Raw genomic sequence first — 15,715 nt, 5'->3', positions numbered from 1 at the left:
GACGTGGTTCATCTCTCGCGAGATAGATACTACTACAACTTCATGTGTTTACTATCTTTAGTGGGGCTCTAGCATTTGCTTAATTTTGCTATATCTCTAAAAATGGTCGTGTTGAAGTTGGCCGAGGGATGACACAGAAAAGAATGCAAATGCTCTTATCTTGAGTACTATATGAAAACCAATTTTAACACTACTCACAAAAGTACTGGCGGCTAAACATTTCCTATCTTTAAGGTTGGTGTTAAAATGGACCATTAACTGATCTTCTCGAGAGATCAACCATGTTTAAGGTTGAGGATACATACACCTAGCCGAAACCAGCTAGCACTGTCGGAAGGTCAGCACGAGCAAGCTTGCTTCCTGTGTCCAACAATAAATAACTTCACATAAGTTCCACCTATTTCATTGAGAAGTGACATAATGGCCCATGCGTGCATGAACTGCAAACAAAACTCTCTCGGGACTCTTGTTAGTTGGAGGCACTCGTTGTTTCGAGCAAGCCATGGATTGATGCTTGTTGGTGGAGGGAGAGTATAAACTTTACCATTCTGTTTGGGAACCGCCTATAATGTGTGTAGCATGGAAGATATCGAGATCTCTCGGTTGTTATATTGACAATGAAAGTATACCGCTCAAAATATTATCCATATCTATTTCAAAACCGAGCTCTGGCACCTCTACAAATCTCTGCTTCCCTCTGCGAAGGGCCTATCTATTTACTTTTATGTTGAGTCATCATCCTCTTATTAAAAAGCACCAGTTGGAGAGCACCTCTGTCATTTGCATCTATTACTATTAGTTTACATTGAGTATGACTATGACTGGATCTCTTTTACCATGAATTACAATGTCTAGTCAGTCCTTGATATTTAAAGGTGCTCCGCATTTATGTTTTGCGGTCTCAGAAAGGGCTAGCGAGATACCATCTTGTCATATCATATCATGATTGTTTTGAGAAAGTGTTGTCATCCGAGATTTATTATTATTGCTCACTAGTTGGTTATGCCATTGGCATGAGTAAACACGAGACTTAAGTGTTATTGTGAAAATGGTTAGTTCATAATCTTTGCTGAAAACCTGAATGCTGGCTTTACATATTTACAACAACAAGAGCAAACAGAGTTTGTAAAAAAATTTCTTTATCACTTTCAGTTTATCAACTGAATTGCTTGAGGACAAGCAAAGGTTTAAGCTTGGGGGAGTTGATACGTCTCCGTCGTATCTACTTTTCCAAACACTTTTGCCCTTGTTTTGGACTCTAACTTGCATGATTTGAATGGAACTAACCCAGACTGACGTTGTTTTCAGCAGAATTGCCATGGTGTTATTTTTGTGCAGAAATAAAAGTTCTCAGAATGACCTGAAAATCAACGAAGAATTATTTAGGAATATATAAAAAATACTGGAAGAAAGATCTACGTCAGGGGGGCCACCACCTGTCCACGAGGGTGGGGGCGCGCCCTACCCCCCTAGGCGCGCCCCCTGCCTCGTGGGCCCCCTAACGGTCCACCGACCTCAACCTTGACTCCATATATTCACTTTCGGGAAGAAAAAAAATCAGAGAGAAGGATTCATCGCGTTTTATGATACGGAGCCGCCGCCAAGCCCTAAACTCTCTCGGGAGGGCTGATCTGGAGTCCGTTCGGGGCTCCGGAGAGGGGAATCCGTCGCCATCGTCATCATCAACCTTCCTCCATCACCAATTTCATGATGCTCACCGCCGTGCGTGAGTAATTCCATTGTAGGCTTGCTGGACGGTGATGGGTTGGATGAGATTTATCATGTAATCAAGTTAGTTTTGTTAGGGTTTGATCCCTAGTATCCACTATGTTCTGAGATTGATGTTGCTATGACTTTGCTATGCTTAATGCTTGTCACTAGGGCCCGAGTGCCATGATTTCAGATCTGAACCTATTATGTTTTCATCAATATATGAGAGCTCTTGATCCTATCTTGCAAGTCTATAGTAACCTACTATGTGTTATGATACGGCAACCCCGAAGTGACAATAATCGGGACCACTCCCGGTGATGGCCATAGTTTGAGGAGTTCATGTATTCACTATGTGTTAATGCTTTGGCCCGGTACTCTATTAAAAGGAGGCCTTAATATCCCTTAGTTTCCAATAGGACCCCGCTGCCATGGGAGGGTAGGACAAAAGATGTCATGCAAGTTTTTTCCATAAGCACGTATGACTATATTCGGAATACGTGCCTACATTACATTGATGAACTGGAGCTAGTTCTATGTCACCCTAGGTTATGACTGTTACATGATCGATCGCATCCGGCATAATTCTCCACCACCGATCCAATGCCTACGAGCTTTTCCTATATTGTTCTTCGCTTATTTACTTTTCCGCTGCTACTGTTATCATCACTATAAAACCCAAAAATATTACTTTTGCTACCGTTACCTTTTGCTACCGTTACCACTATGATACGTCTCCAACGTATCTATAATTTTTGATTGCTCCATGCTATATTATCTACTGTTTTAGACATTATTGGGCTTTATTATCCACTTTTATATTATTTTTGGGACTAACCTATTAACCGGAGGCCCAGCCCAGAATTGTTGTTTTTTGCCTATTTAGGGTTTCGAAGAAAAGGAATTTCAAACGGAGTCCAAACGGAATGAAACCTTCGGGAACGTGATTTTCTCAACAGATAAGACCCGGGAGACTTGGACCCTACGCCAAGGCACATAACAGGAGGCCACGAGGTAGGGGGCGCGCCCTACCCTACCAGGCGCGCCCCCACCCTCGTGGGACCCCTGTTGCTCCACCGACGTACTTCTTCCTCCTATATATATCCATATACCCCCAAACGATCAGAACAGGAGCCAAAACCCTAATTCCAGCGCCATAACTTTCTGTATCCAGGAGATCCCATCTTGGGGCCTGTTCCGGAGCTCCGCTGGACGGGGCATCGATCACGGAGGGCTTCTACATCAACACCATAGACCCTCCGATGAAGTGTGAGTAGTTCATCTCAGACCTACGTGTCCAAAGTTAGTAGCTAGATGGCTTCTTCTCTCTTTTTGGATCTCAATACAATGTTCTCCCCCTCTCTTGTGGAGATCTATTCGATGTAATCTTCTTTTTGCGGTGTGTTTGCTGAGACCGATGAATTGTGGGTTTATGATCAAGTCTATCTATGAACAATATTTGAATCTTCTCTGAATTCTTTTATGTATGATTGGTTATCTTTGCAAGTCTCTTCGAATTATCAGTTTGGTTTGGCCTACTAGATTGATCTTTCTTGCAATGGGAGAAGTGCTTAACTTTGGGTTCAATCTTGTGGTGCCCTTTCCCGGTGACAGTAAGGGCAGCAAGGCACGTATTGTATTGTTGCCATCGAGGATAACAAGATGGGGTTTTCTTCATATTGCATGAGTTTATCCCTCTACATCATGTCATCTTGCTTAAGGCGTTACTCTGTTTTTAACTTAATACTCTAGATGCATGCTGGATAGCGGTCGATGAATGGAGTAATAGTAGTAGATGCAGGCAGGAGTCCGTCTACTTGTCTCGGACGTGATGCCTATATACATGATCATGCCTAGATATTCTCATAATTATGCTCAATTTTGTCAATTGCTCAACAGTAATTTGTTCACCCACCGTAGAATAGAATACTTATGCTCCCGAGAGAAGCCACTAGTGAAACCTATGGCCCCCGGGTCTATCTTTATCATATTATTCTCCTACTACTTTGCAATTTACTTTGCCTTTATTTTACTTTGCATCTTTATCATAAAAATACCAAAAATATTATCTTTATCATATCTATCAGATCTCACTCTCGTAAGTGGCCTCATAGGGATTGACAACCCCTATTTGCATTGGTTGCGAGTATTTATTTGTTTTATGTAGGTACGAGGGACTTGCGTGTAGCCTCCTACTGGATTGATACCTTGGTTCTCAAAAACCGAGGGAAATACTTACGCTACTTTGCTGCATCATCCCTTCCTCTTCGGGGAAAACCAACACAGTTCTCAAGAGGTAGCAAGAAGGATTTCTGGCGTCGTTGCCGGGTAGGTCTTCGCAAAAGTCAACATACCAAGTACCCATCACATACCCTTATCTCCCGCATTACATTATTTGCCATTTTCCTCTCGTTTTCCTCTCCCCCACTTCACCCTTTCTGTTTTATTCGCCCTCTCTCTCTCTATCCTCCCTCTCTTTCTCTATTTGCCTCTTTTTACCCGTTTGCCTCTCTGTTTGCTTGTGTGTTAGTTTGTTTGCTTGTCACGATGGCTCAAGATAATACTAAATTGTGTGACTTCACCAATACCAACAACAATGATTTTATTAGCACTCCGATTGCTCCTCTTACCGATGCTGAATCTTGTGAAATTAATACTGCTTTGCTGAATCTTGTCATGAAAGATCCGTTTTCCGGCTTTCCTAGTGAAGATGTCGCTACCCATCTTAATAGCTTCGTTGATTTGTGTGACATGCAAAAGAAGAAAGATGTGGATAATGATATTGTTAAATTGAATCTATTTCCTTTTTCGCTTAGAGATCGTGCTAAAGCTTGGTTTTTGTCTTTGCCTAAAAATAGTATTGATTCAGGGAACAAGTGTAAAGATGCTTTTATCTCAAGTATTTTCCTCCCGCTAAGATCATCTCTCTTAGAAATGATATTATGAACTTTAAGCAACTTGATCATGAACATGTTGCACAAGCTTGGGAGAGAATGAAATTAATGATACGTAATTGCCCTACTCATGGTTTAAATTTGTGGATGATTGTTCAAAAAATTTATGCCGGATTGAATTTTGCTTCTAGAAATCTTTTAGATTCGGCCGCGGGAGGCACTTTTATGGAAATCACTTTAGGAGAAGCTACTAATCTCCTAGATAATATTATGGTTAATTATTCTCAATGGCACACTGAAAGATCTACTAATAAAAAGGTGCATGCGATAGAAGAAATTAATGTTTTGAGTGGAAAGATGGATGAACTTATGAAATTATTTGCTAATAAGAGTGTTTCTTCTGATCCTAATGATATGCCCTTGTCTACTTTGATTGAGAATAATAATGAATCTATGGATGTGAATTTTGTTGGTAGGAACAATTTTGGTAACAACGCGCATAGAGGAAATTTTAATCCTAGGCCTTATCCTAGTAATTCCTCTAATAATTATGGTAATTCCTACAACAATTCTTATAGAAATTATAATAAGATGCCCTCTGATTTTGAATCTAATATTAAAGAATTTATTACTTCGCAAAAGAATTTTAATGCTATGATTGAAGAAAAATTGCTTAAGATTGATGAGTTGGCTAGGAACGTTGATGGAATTTCTCTTGATGTTGATTCTTTGAAACTTAGATCTATTCCACCTAAGCATGATACCAATGAGTCTCTCAAAGCCATGAGAATTTCCATTGGTGAGTGCAAAGAAAGAACCGCTAGGATGCGTGCTAAGAAAGATGCCTTTGTAAGAGTATGTTCTTCTATTTCCTATGAAAATAATGATGAAGATCTAAAAGTTATTGATGTGTCCCCTATTAAATCTTTGTTTTGCAATATGAATCTTGATAATGATGGGACTGAATATGATCCACCTTTACCTAGAAGGCGTTCCAAGAATTCGGAATTTGTTGATCTTGATGCTAAAATTGATAAAGTGGGATTGAAGAAATTAAAACCCTAGATGTTGCTAAACCCACTATTATGGATTTCAAGGAATTTAACTATGAAAATTGCTCTTTGATTGAGTGTATTTCCTTGTTGCAATCCGTGCTAAATTCTCCTCACGCTTATAGTCAAAATAAAGCGTTTACTAAACATATCGTTGATGCCTTGATGCAATCTTATGAAGAAAAACTTGAATTGGAAGTTTCTATCCCTAGAAAACTTTATGATGAGTGGGAACCAACTATTAAAATTAAAATTAAAGATCATGAATGCTATGCTTTATGTGATTTGGGTGCTAGTGTTTCCACGATTCCAAAGACTTTGTGTGATTTGTTAGGTTTCCGTGATTTTGATGATTGCTCTCTAAACTTGCACCTTGCAGATTCCACTATTAAGAAACCTATGGGAAGAATTAATGATGTTCTTATTGTTGCAAATAGGAATTATGTGCCCGTAGATTTTATTGTTCTTGACATAGATTGCAATCCTTCATGTCCTATTATTCTTGGTAGACCTTTCCTTAGAACGATTGGTGCAATTATTGATATGAAGGAAGGAAATATTAGATTCCAATTTCCATTAAGGAAAGGCATGGAACACTTTCCTAGAAAGAATATTAAATTACTTTATGAATCTATTATGAGAGCCACTTATGGATTGCCAACCAAAGATGGCAAAACCTAGATCTATTCTTGCTTGTTATGACTAGCTAGGGCGTTAAACGATAGCGCTTGTTGGAAGGCAACCCAATTTTATTTTTATTACTTGATTTTTGCTACTGTTTATTAATAAATAAATTATCTAGCCTATGTTTTGGTAGTGTCTTTTTGTGTTTAATTAGTGTTTGTGCCAAGTAGAACCGTTGGGAAGACTTGGGGAAAGTCTTGTTGAACTTGCTGTAAAAAACAGAAACTTTAACGCTCACAAGAACTGCTTCTATTTTTATTTGGAGAGTGCTATTTAGTTAATTATTTTTCAGATGATTAATATATAAATTACTCACGTCCAAAAATTTATTTTAGAATTTTTGGGGTTCCCGATCTTGCGCTAGCTACAGATTACTACAGACTGTTCTGTTTTTAACAGATTCTGTTCTTCGTGTGTTGTTTGCTTATTTTGATGAATCTATGGCTAGTAAAATAGTTTATAAACCATAGAGAAGTTGGAATACATTAGGTATAACACCAATATAAATAAAGAATGAGTTCATTACAGTACCTTGAAGTGGTCTTTTGTTTTCTTTCGCTAACGGAGCTCACGAGATTTTCTACTTTAAGTTTTGTGTTGTGAAGTTTTCAAGTTTTGGGTAAAGATTTGATGGATTATGGAACAAGGAGTGGCAAGAGCCTAATATTGGGGATGCCCATGGCACCCCTAATATAATATAAGGACACCTAAAAGCCAAAGCTTGGGGATGCCCCGGAAGGCATCCCCTCTTTCGTCTGCTTCTATCGGTAACTTTATTTGGAGCTATATTTTTATTCGCCACATGATATGTGTTTTACTTGGAGCGTCTTGTATGATTTGAGTATTTGCTTGTTAGTTTACCACAATCATCCTTGTTGTACACACCTTTTGAGAGAGCCATACATAATTTGGAATTTGTTAGAATACTCTATGTGCTTCGCTTATATCTTTTGAGTTACATAGCTTTGCTCTAGTACTTCACTTATATATTTTAGAGCACGGTGGTGGATTTGTTTTATAGAAACTATTGATCTCTCATGCTTCACTTAGATTATTTTGAGAGTCTTAATAGCATGGTAATTTGCTTAAAATCATAATATGCTAGGTACTCAAGATCAGTAAAATTTTCTTAAGAGTGTTTTGAATACTAAGAGAAGTTTGATGCTTGATAATTGTTTTGAGATATGGAGGTAATAATATCAAAGTCGTGCTAGTTGAGTAGTTGTGAAATTGAGAAAGACTTGTGTTGAGGTTTGCAAGTCCCGTAGCATGCACGTATGGTAAACGTTATGCAACAAATTTGAAACATGGGGTGTTATTTGATTGTCTTCCTTATGAGTGGTGGTCGGGGACGAGCGATGGTCTTTTCCTACCAATCTATCCCCCTAGGAGCATGCGCGTAGTACCGATGTTTTTGATGACTTATAGATTTTTGCAATAAGTATGTGAGTTCTTTATGACTAATGTTGAGTCCATGGATTATACGCACTCTCACCCTTCCATCCTTGCTAGCCTCTTCGGTACCGTGCATTGCCCTTTCTCACATTGAGAGTTGGCGCAAACTTCGCTGGTGCATCCAAATCCCGTGATATGATACACTCTTTCACACATAAACCTCCTTATATCTTCCTCAAAACAGCCACCATACCTACCTATTATGGCATTTCCATAGCCATTCCGAGATATATTGCCATGCAACTTTCCATCATTCCGTTCATCATGACACATTCATCATTGTCATATTGCTTAGCATGATCATTTAGTTGACATAGTATTTGTGGCAAAGCCACCGTTCATAATTCTTTCATACATGTCACTCTTGGTCCACTGCATATTCCGGTACACCGCCGGAGGCATTCATATAGAGTCATCTTTTGTTCTAGTATCGAGTTGTAATCATTGAGTTGTAAATAAATAGAACTGTGATGATCATCATTTTCTAGAGCATTGTCCCAAGTGAGGAATATAAAAAAAGAGAGAAAGGCCATAAAAAGGCCATATATAAAAAATAAGAGAAAAAGAGAGAAGGGACAATGTTACTATCCTTTGCCACACGTGTGCTTCAAAGTAGCACCATAATCTTCTTGGTAGAGAGTCTCTTGTTTTGTCACTTTCATATACTAGTGGGAATTTTCATTATAGAACTTGGCTTGTATAATCCAACAATGGGCCTCCTCAAGTGCCCTAGGTCTTCGTGAGCAAGCAAGTTGGATGCACACCCACTAGTTTCTTTTGTTGAGCTTTCATACATTTATAGCTCTAGTGCATCCGTTGCATGGCAATCCCTACTCCTTGCATTAACATCAATCGGTGGGCATATCCATAGCCCATTGATTAGCCTTGTTGATGCGAGACTTTCTCCTCTTTTGTCTTCTCCACATAACCCCCCTCATTATATTCTATTCCACCTATAGTGATATGTCCATGGCTTGCGCTCATATATTGCGTGAAATTTTATAGGTTTGAGATTACTAAAGTATGAAACGATTGCTTGGCCTGTCATCGGGGTTGTGCATGATGAGAGCATTCTTGTGTGACGAAAATGAAACATGACTAAACCATATGATTTTGTAGGGATGAACTTTCTTTGACCATGTTATTTTGAGAAGACATAATTGCTTAGTTAGTATGCTTGAAGTATTATTATTTTTATGTCAATATGAACTTTTGTCTTGAATCTTTCGGATCTGAATATTCATACCATAATTAAGAAGAATTACAATAATATTACGCCAAGTAGCACTCCGCATCAAAAAATCTGTTTTTATCATTTACCTACTCGAGGACGAGCAGGAATTAAGCTTGGGGATGCTTGATACGTCTCCAACGTATCTATAATTTTTGATTGCTCCATGCTATATTATCTATTGTTTTAGACATTGTTGGGCTTTATTATCCACTTTTATATTATTTTTGGGACTAACCTATTGACCGGAGGCCCAGCCCGGAATTGCTATTTTTTACCTGTTTTAGGGTTTCGAAGAAAAGGAATATCAAACGGAGTCCAAATGGAATGAAACCTTCGGGAACGTGATTTTCTCAGCAAATAAGACCCGGGAGACTTGGACCCTACGCCAAGGCAGGTAACAGGAGGCCACGAGGAAGGGGGGCACGCCCTACCCTACTAGGCGCTCCCCCCACCCTTGTGGGCCCCCTGTTGCTCCATCGACATACTTCTTCCTCCTATATATATCCACGTACCCCAAACGATCAGAACATGAGCCAAAACCCTAATTCCATCGCCGTAACTTTCTGTATCCACGAGATCCCATCTTGGGGCCTGTTCCGGAGCTCCACCGGAGGGGGCATCGATCACGGAGGGTTTCTACATCAACACCATAGCCCCTCCGATGAAGTGTGAGTAGTTCATCTCAGACCTACGGGTCCATAGTTAGTAGCTAGATGGCTTCTTCTCTCTTTTTGATCTTAATACAATGTTCTACCCCTCTCTTGTGGAGATCTATTCGATGTAATCTTCTTTTTGCGTTGTGTTTGTTGAGACCGATGAATTGTGGGTTTATGATCAAGTCTATCTATGAACAATATTTGAATCTTCTCTGAATTCTTTTATGTATGATTGGTTATATTTGCAAGTCTCTTCGAATTATCAGTTTGATTTGGCCTACTAGATTGATCTTTCTTGCAATGGGAGAAGTGCTTAGCTTTGGGTTCAATCTTGCGGTGTCCTTTCCTGGTGATAGTAAGGGCAGCAAGGCACGTATTGTATTGTTGCCATCGAGAATAACAAGATGGGGTTTTCTACATATTGCATGAGTCTATCCCTCTACATCATGTCATCTTGCTTAAGGCGTTACTCTGTTTTTAACTTGGGACAAATAAGTTTATGCCCCTAGTTGGAACCCACCCACGGGGTTTGCCCTTAATTTTCCACCTTGCTCAGTTTTGCCCTTGGATTTGTCCCAGGGCTCGCTCGAATGCCCTTCCGTGACTGCCCCGTGTGGTCAGCACCGTTTGACCACGATTTTGCATCGTTTTGGACATTTTTACCCCTGAGTCGATATCCCTAGACTTTTAGTCGTCTGCTACCTCGCGCTAGACAGAAGAAAGGGGGCGGAAGGGGCGGAAGGAAAAGGGGGCGGAAGGAAGGAGCTGTTGGAGGGGGCGTCGTGCAGGCTCGCCCACGGCCATGGAGATGTCGGGTATGTCGTCGGAGAGCTCGTCGCCGGCCCCCGCTGAAGAGGTAATTTGTAATAGGTAGAGTAAAATTTCCCCATTTTCTAGGGTTAGCTCAAATTTCGGGTGATTTATGTGGTTTTGGTCAAATTAGGTGGATGGGGTAGGAATTGTGCAGCATAGCTCAGAGTTTTACTTGCCAGACTCCACTTTCTCCGGCCTGGAGTATCGCTCGAAGCATCGTTGTCCAGGGCATGGCCTAATCCCTGCTCGTCGTGTCTCATGGGGTGGAGCTAGCACCGGTCGTCGATTTTTGGGTTGCCCCCTGGATGTAAGTATTTGAACTGCATTTTATATTCTTTGGTTTGAATCCATGACGAAGCAGTCGACATCAGATCTAATCGAAAATTGTTCATGCAGTTGCCAGATGAATGTGAGTGGGTGGTTTGGGTTGACCCTGCACCTCCAGCAAGAGTTGGACTAGCTTTAGAAGATTTGCATGCAACGCTTGAAGCTAGCTGGATCAAAAGTCATAAGTTGGAGAAGCAAGCAGTTGATCTGGCGAAGATAAATCGTGCGCTGATCAAAGAATTGAAGGAAAGAAAGGAAATGATGCGCGTTTGGACAATGTTTTTCCCTATAGTTACAATTTGTATGCTAGCTATCGCAATGTCTGTGTGTGCACAAAATGCACACTAAAGTTTGTATGCTAGCTCATGAATGCACTGATGTATGAGTGCAATCATATATGAATGCACTGATGTATTTGCAGTTTATGATCTATGAAGTTTATGATCTATTTGCAGTTTGTGATCCATGAATGCGGTGATGTATGAATGCCTCATAAGTTATGCACTGATATGTTCTATGTGAAGATGTTAGGAGACAACATAGTTTCAAATTCAGTAGCAAACCACCCACTCCAGTTGCATACTACTTCACACAACAAACTACCAAATTCAGTTGCATAGTACTTATACAACATAGTACTAAATTCAGGTTCACAAACTGATAGTTTCACACATGACAACATAGTACTTCATACAACTAGAGTGCACAGTGTGAAGGAAATATGCCCTAGAGGAAATAATAAAGTTATTATTTATTTCCTTATAATCATGATAAATGTTTATTATTCATGCTAGAATTGTATTAACCGGAAACATAATACATGTGTGAATACATAGACAAACAAAGTGTCACTAGTATGCCTCTACTTGACTAGCTCGTTAATCAAAGATGGTTATGTTTCCTAACCATGAACAATGAGTTGTTATTTGATTAACGGGATCACATCATTAAGAGAATGATCTGATTGACATGACCCATTCCATTAGCTTAGCACCCGATCGTTTAGTATGTTGCTATTGCTTTCTTCATGACTTATACATGTTCCTATAACTATGAGATTATGCAACTCCCGTTTATCGGAGGAACACTTTGGGTACTACCAAACGTCACAACGTAACTGGGTGATTGTAAAGGAGTACTACAGGTGTCTCCAAAGGTACATGTTGGGTTGGCGTATTTTGAGATTAAGTTTTGTCACTCCGATTGTCGGAGAGGTATCTCTGGGCCCTCTCGGTAATGCACATCACTTAAGCCTTGCAAGCATTGCAACTAAATGAGTTAGTTGCAGGATGATGTATTACAGAACGAGTAAAGAGACTTGCCGATAACGAGATTGAACTAGGTATTGGAATACCGACGATCGAATCTCGGGCAAGTAACATACCGATGACAAAGGGAACAACGTATGTTGTTATGCGGTCTGACCGATAAAGATCTTTATAGAATATGTAGGAGCCAATATGGGCATCCAGGTCCCGCTATTGGTTATTGACCGGAGACATGTCTCGGTCATGACTACATTGTTCTCGAACCCGTAGGGTCCGCACGCTTAAGGTTACGATGACAGTTATATTATGAGTTTATGCATTTTGATGTACCGAAGGTTGTTCGGAGTCCCAGATGTGATCACGGACATGACGAGGAGTCTCGAAATGGTCGAGACATAAAGATTGATATATTGGAAGCCTATATTTGGACATCGGAAGTGTTTTTCGGGTGAAATCGGGATTTTACCGGAGTACCGGGAGGTTACCGGAACCCCCCGGGAGCCATATGGGCCTTAATGGGCTTTAGTGGAAAGGAGAAAGGGGCAGCCCAAGGTGGCCACACGCCTCCCCCCTCCCCTAGTCCTATTAGGACTAGGAGAGGTGGCCGGCCTCCCTCTCTCTCTCTCCCCCTCGGGGAATCCTAGTCCAACTAGGATTGGGGGAGGAGTCCTACTCCCGGGAGGAGTAGGACTCCTCCTGCGCCCTCCTCCTGGCCGGCGGCCCCCTCCCCCTTGGCTCCTTTATATACTGAGGCAGAGGCACCCCAAAAACACACAAATTGATCCACGTGATCTATTCCTTAGCCGTGTGCGGTGCCCCCAGCTACCATAGTCCTCGATAATACTGTAGCGGAGTTTAGGCGAAGTCCTGCTGCTGTAGTACATCAAGATCGTCACCACGCCGTCGTGCTGACGGAACTCTTCCCCGACACTTTGCTGGATCGGAGTCCGGGGATCGTCATCAAGCTGAACGTGTGCTCGAACTCGGAGGTGCCGTAGTTTCGGTGCTAGATCGGTTGGTTCGTGAAGACATACGACTACTTCCTCTACGTTGTGTCAATGCTTCCGCAGTCGGTCTGCGTGGGTACGTAGACAACACTCTCCCCTCTCATTGCTATGCATCACATGATCTTGCGTGTGCGTAGGAATTCTTTTGAAATTACTACGAAACCCAACAGTGGTATCAGAGCCTAGGTTATTTATGTTGATGTTATATGCACGAGTAGAACACAAGTGAGTTGTGGGCTATATAAGTCATACTGCCTACCAGCATGTCATACTTTGGTTCGGCGGCATTGTTGGACGAGACGACCCGGACCAACATTATGCGTACGCTTACGCGAGACCGGTTCCCCCGACGTGCTTTGCACATAGGTGGCTTGCGGGCGACTGTCTCTCCAACTTTAGTTGAACCAAGTATGGCTACGCCCGGTCCTTGCGAAGGTTAAAACGGAGTCTATTTGACAAACTATCGTTGTGGTTTTGATGCGTAGGTGAGATTGGTTCTTGCTTAAGCCCGTAGCAGCCACGTAAAACTTGCGACAACAAAGTAGAGGACGTCTAACTTGTTTTTGCAGGGCATATTGTGATGTGATATGGTCAAGGCATGATGCTGAATTTTATTGTATGAGATGATCATGTTTTGTAACCGAGTTATCGGCAACTGGCAGGAGCCTTATGGTTGTCATTTTATTGTATGCAATGCAATCGCGATGTAATGCTTTACTTTTATCACTAAACGGTAGCGATAGTCGTAGAAGCACAAGCTTGGCGAGACGACAACGATGCTACGATGTAGATCAAGGTGTCACGCCGGTGACGATGGTGATCACGACGGTGCTTCGGAGATGGAGATCACAAGCACAAGATGATGATGGCCATATCATATCACTTATATTGATTGCATGTGATGTTTATCCTTTTATGCATCTTATCTTGCTTTGATTGACAGTAGCATTATAAGATGATCTCTCACTAAATTATCAAGAAGTGTTCTCCCTGAGTATGCACCGTTGCGAAAGTTCTTCGTGCTGAGACACCACGTGATGATCGGGTGTGATAGGTTCTACGTTCAAATACAACGGGTGCAAAACAGTTGCACACGCGGAATACTCAGGTTATACTTGACGAGCCAAGCATATACAGATATGGCCTCGGAACACGGAGACCGAAAGGTCGAGCGTGAATCATATAGTAGATATGATCAACATAATGATGTTCACCATTGAAAACTACTCCATCTCATGTGATGATCGGTTATGGTTTGGTTGATTTGGATCACGTAATCACTTAGAGGATTAGAGGGATGTCTATCTAAGTGGGAGTTCTTTAAGTAATATGATTAATTGAACCTAAATTTATCATGAAACTTAGTACATGATTAGTATCTTGCTTGTTTATGTTTGATTGTAGATAGATGGCTCGTGCTATTGTTCCATTGAATTTTAATGCGTTCCTTGAGAAAGCAAAGTTGAAAGATGATGGTAGCAATTACACGGACTGGGTCCGTAACTTGAGGATTATCCTCATTGCTGCACAGAAGAATTACGTCCTGGAAGCACCGCTGGGTGTCAGGCCTGCTGCAGGAGCAACGTCGGATGTTATGAACGTCTGGCAGAGCAAAGCTGATGACTACTCAATAGTTCAGTGTGCCATGCTTTACGGCTTAGAATCGGGACTTCAACGACGTTTTGAATGTCATGGAGCATATGAGATGTTCCAGGAGTTGAAGTTAATATTTCAAGCAAATGCCCGGATTGAGAGATATGAAGTCTCCAATAAGTTCTATAGCTGCAAGATGGAGGAGAACAGTTCTGTCAGTGAGCATATACTCAAAATGTCTGGGTATAATAATCACTTGATTCAGTTGGGAGTTAATCTTCCAGATGATTGCGTCATTGACAGAATTCTTCAATCACTGCCACCAAGCTACAAGAGATTCGTGATGAACTATAATATGCAAGGGATGAACAAGACTATTCCCGAGCTCTTCGCGATGCTGAAAGCTGCGGAGGTAGAAATCAAGAAGGAGCATCAAGTGTTGATGGTCAACAAGACCACTAGTTTCAAGAAAAAGGGCAAAGGGAAGAAGAAGGGGAACTTCAAAAAGAACGGCAAGCAAGTTGTGACTCAAGAGAAGAAACCCAAACCTGGACCTAAGCCTGAAACTGAGTGCTTCTATTGCAAGCAGACTGGTCACTGAAAGCGGAACTGCCCCAAGTATTTGGCGGATAAGAAGGATGGCAAGGTGAACAAAGGTATATGTGATATACATGTTATTGATGTGTACCTTACTAATGCTCGTAGTAGCACCTGGGTATTTGATACTAGTTCTGTTGCTAATATTTGCAACTCGAAACAGGGACTACGGATCAAGCGAAGATTGGTTAAGGACGAGGTGACAATGCGCGTGGGAAATGGTTCCAAAGTCGATGTGATCGCAGTCGGCATGCTACCTCTACATCTACCTTCGGGATTAGTATTAGACCTAAATAATTGTTATTTGGTGCCAGTGTTAAGCATGAACATTATATCTGGATCTTGTTTGATGCGAGACGGTTATTCATTTAAATCAGAGAATAATGGTTGTTCTATTTATATGAGTAATATCTTTTATGGTCATG

Source organism: Triticum dicoccoides, chromosome 4A, assembly GCF_002162155.2.
Source record: "Triticum dicoccoides isolate Atlit2015 ecotype Zavitan chromosome 4A, WEW_v2.0, whole genome shotgun sequence".
Lineage (NCBI taxonomy): Eukaryota > Viridiplantae > Streptophyta > Magnoliopsida > Poales > Poaceae > Triticum > Triticum dicoccoides.
This window is presented reverse-complemented; position numbering follows the sequence as displayed.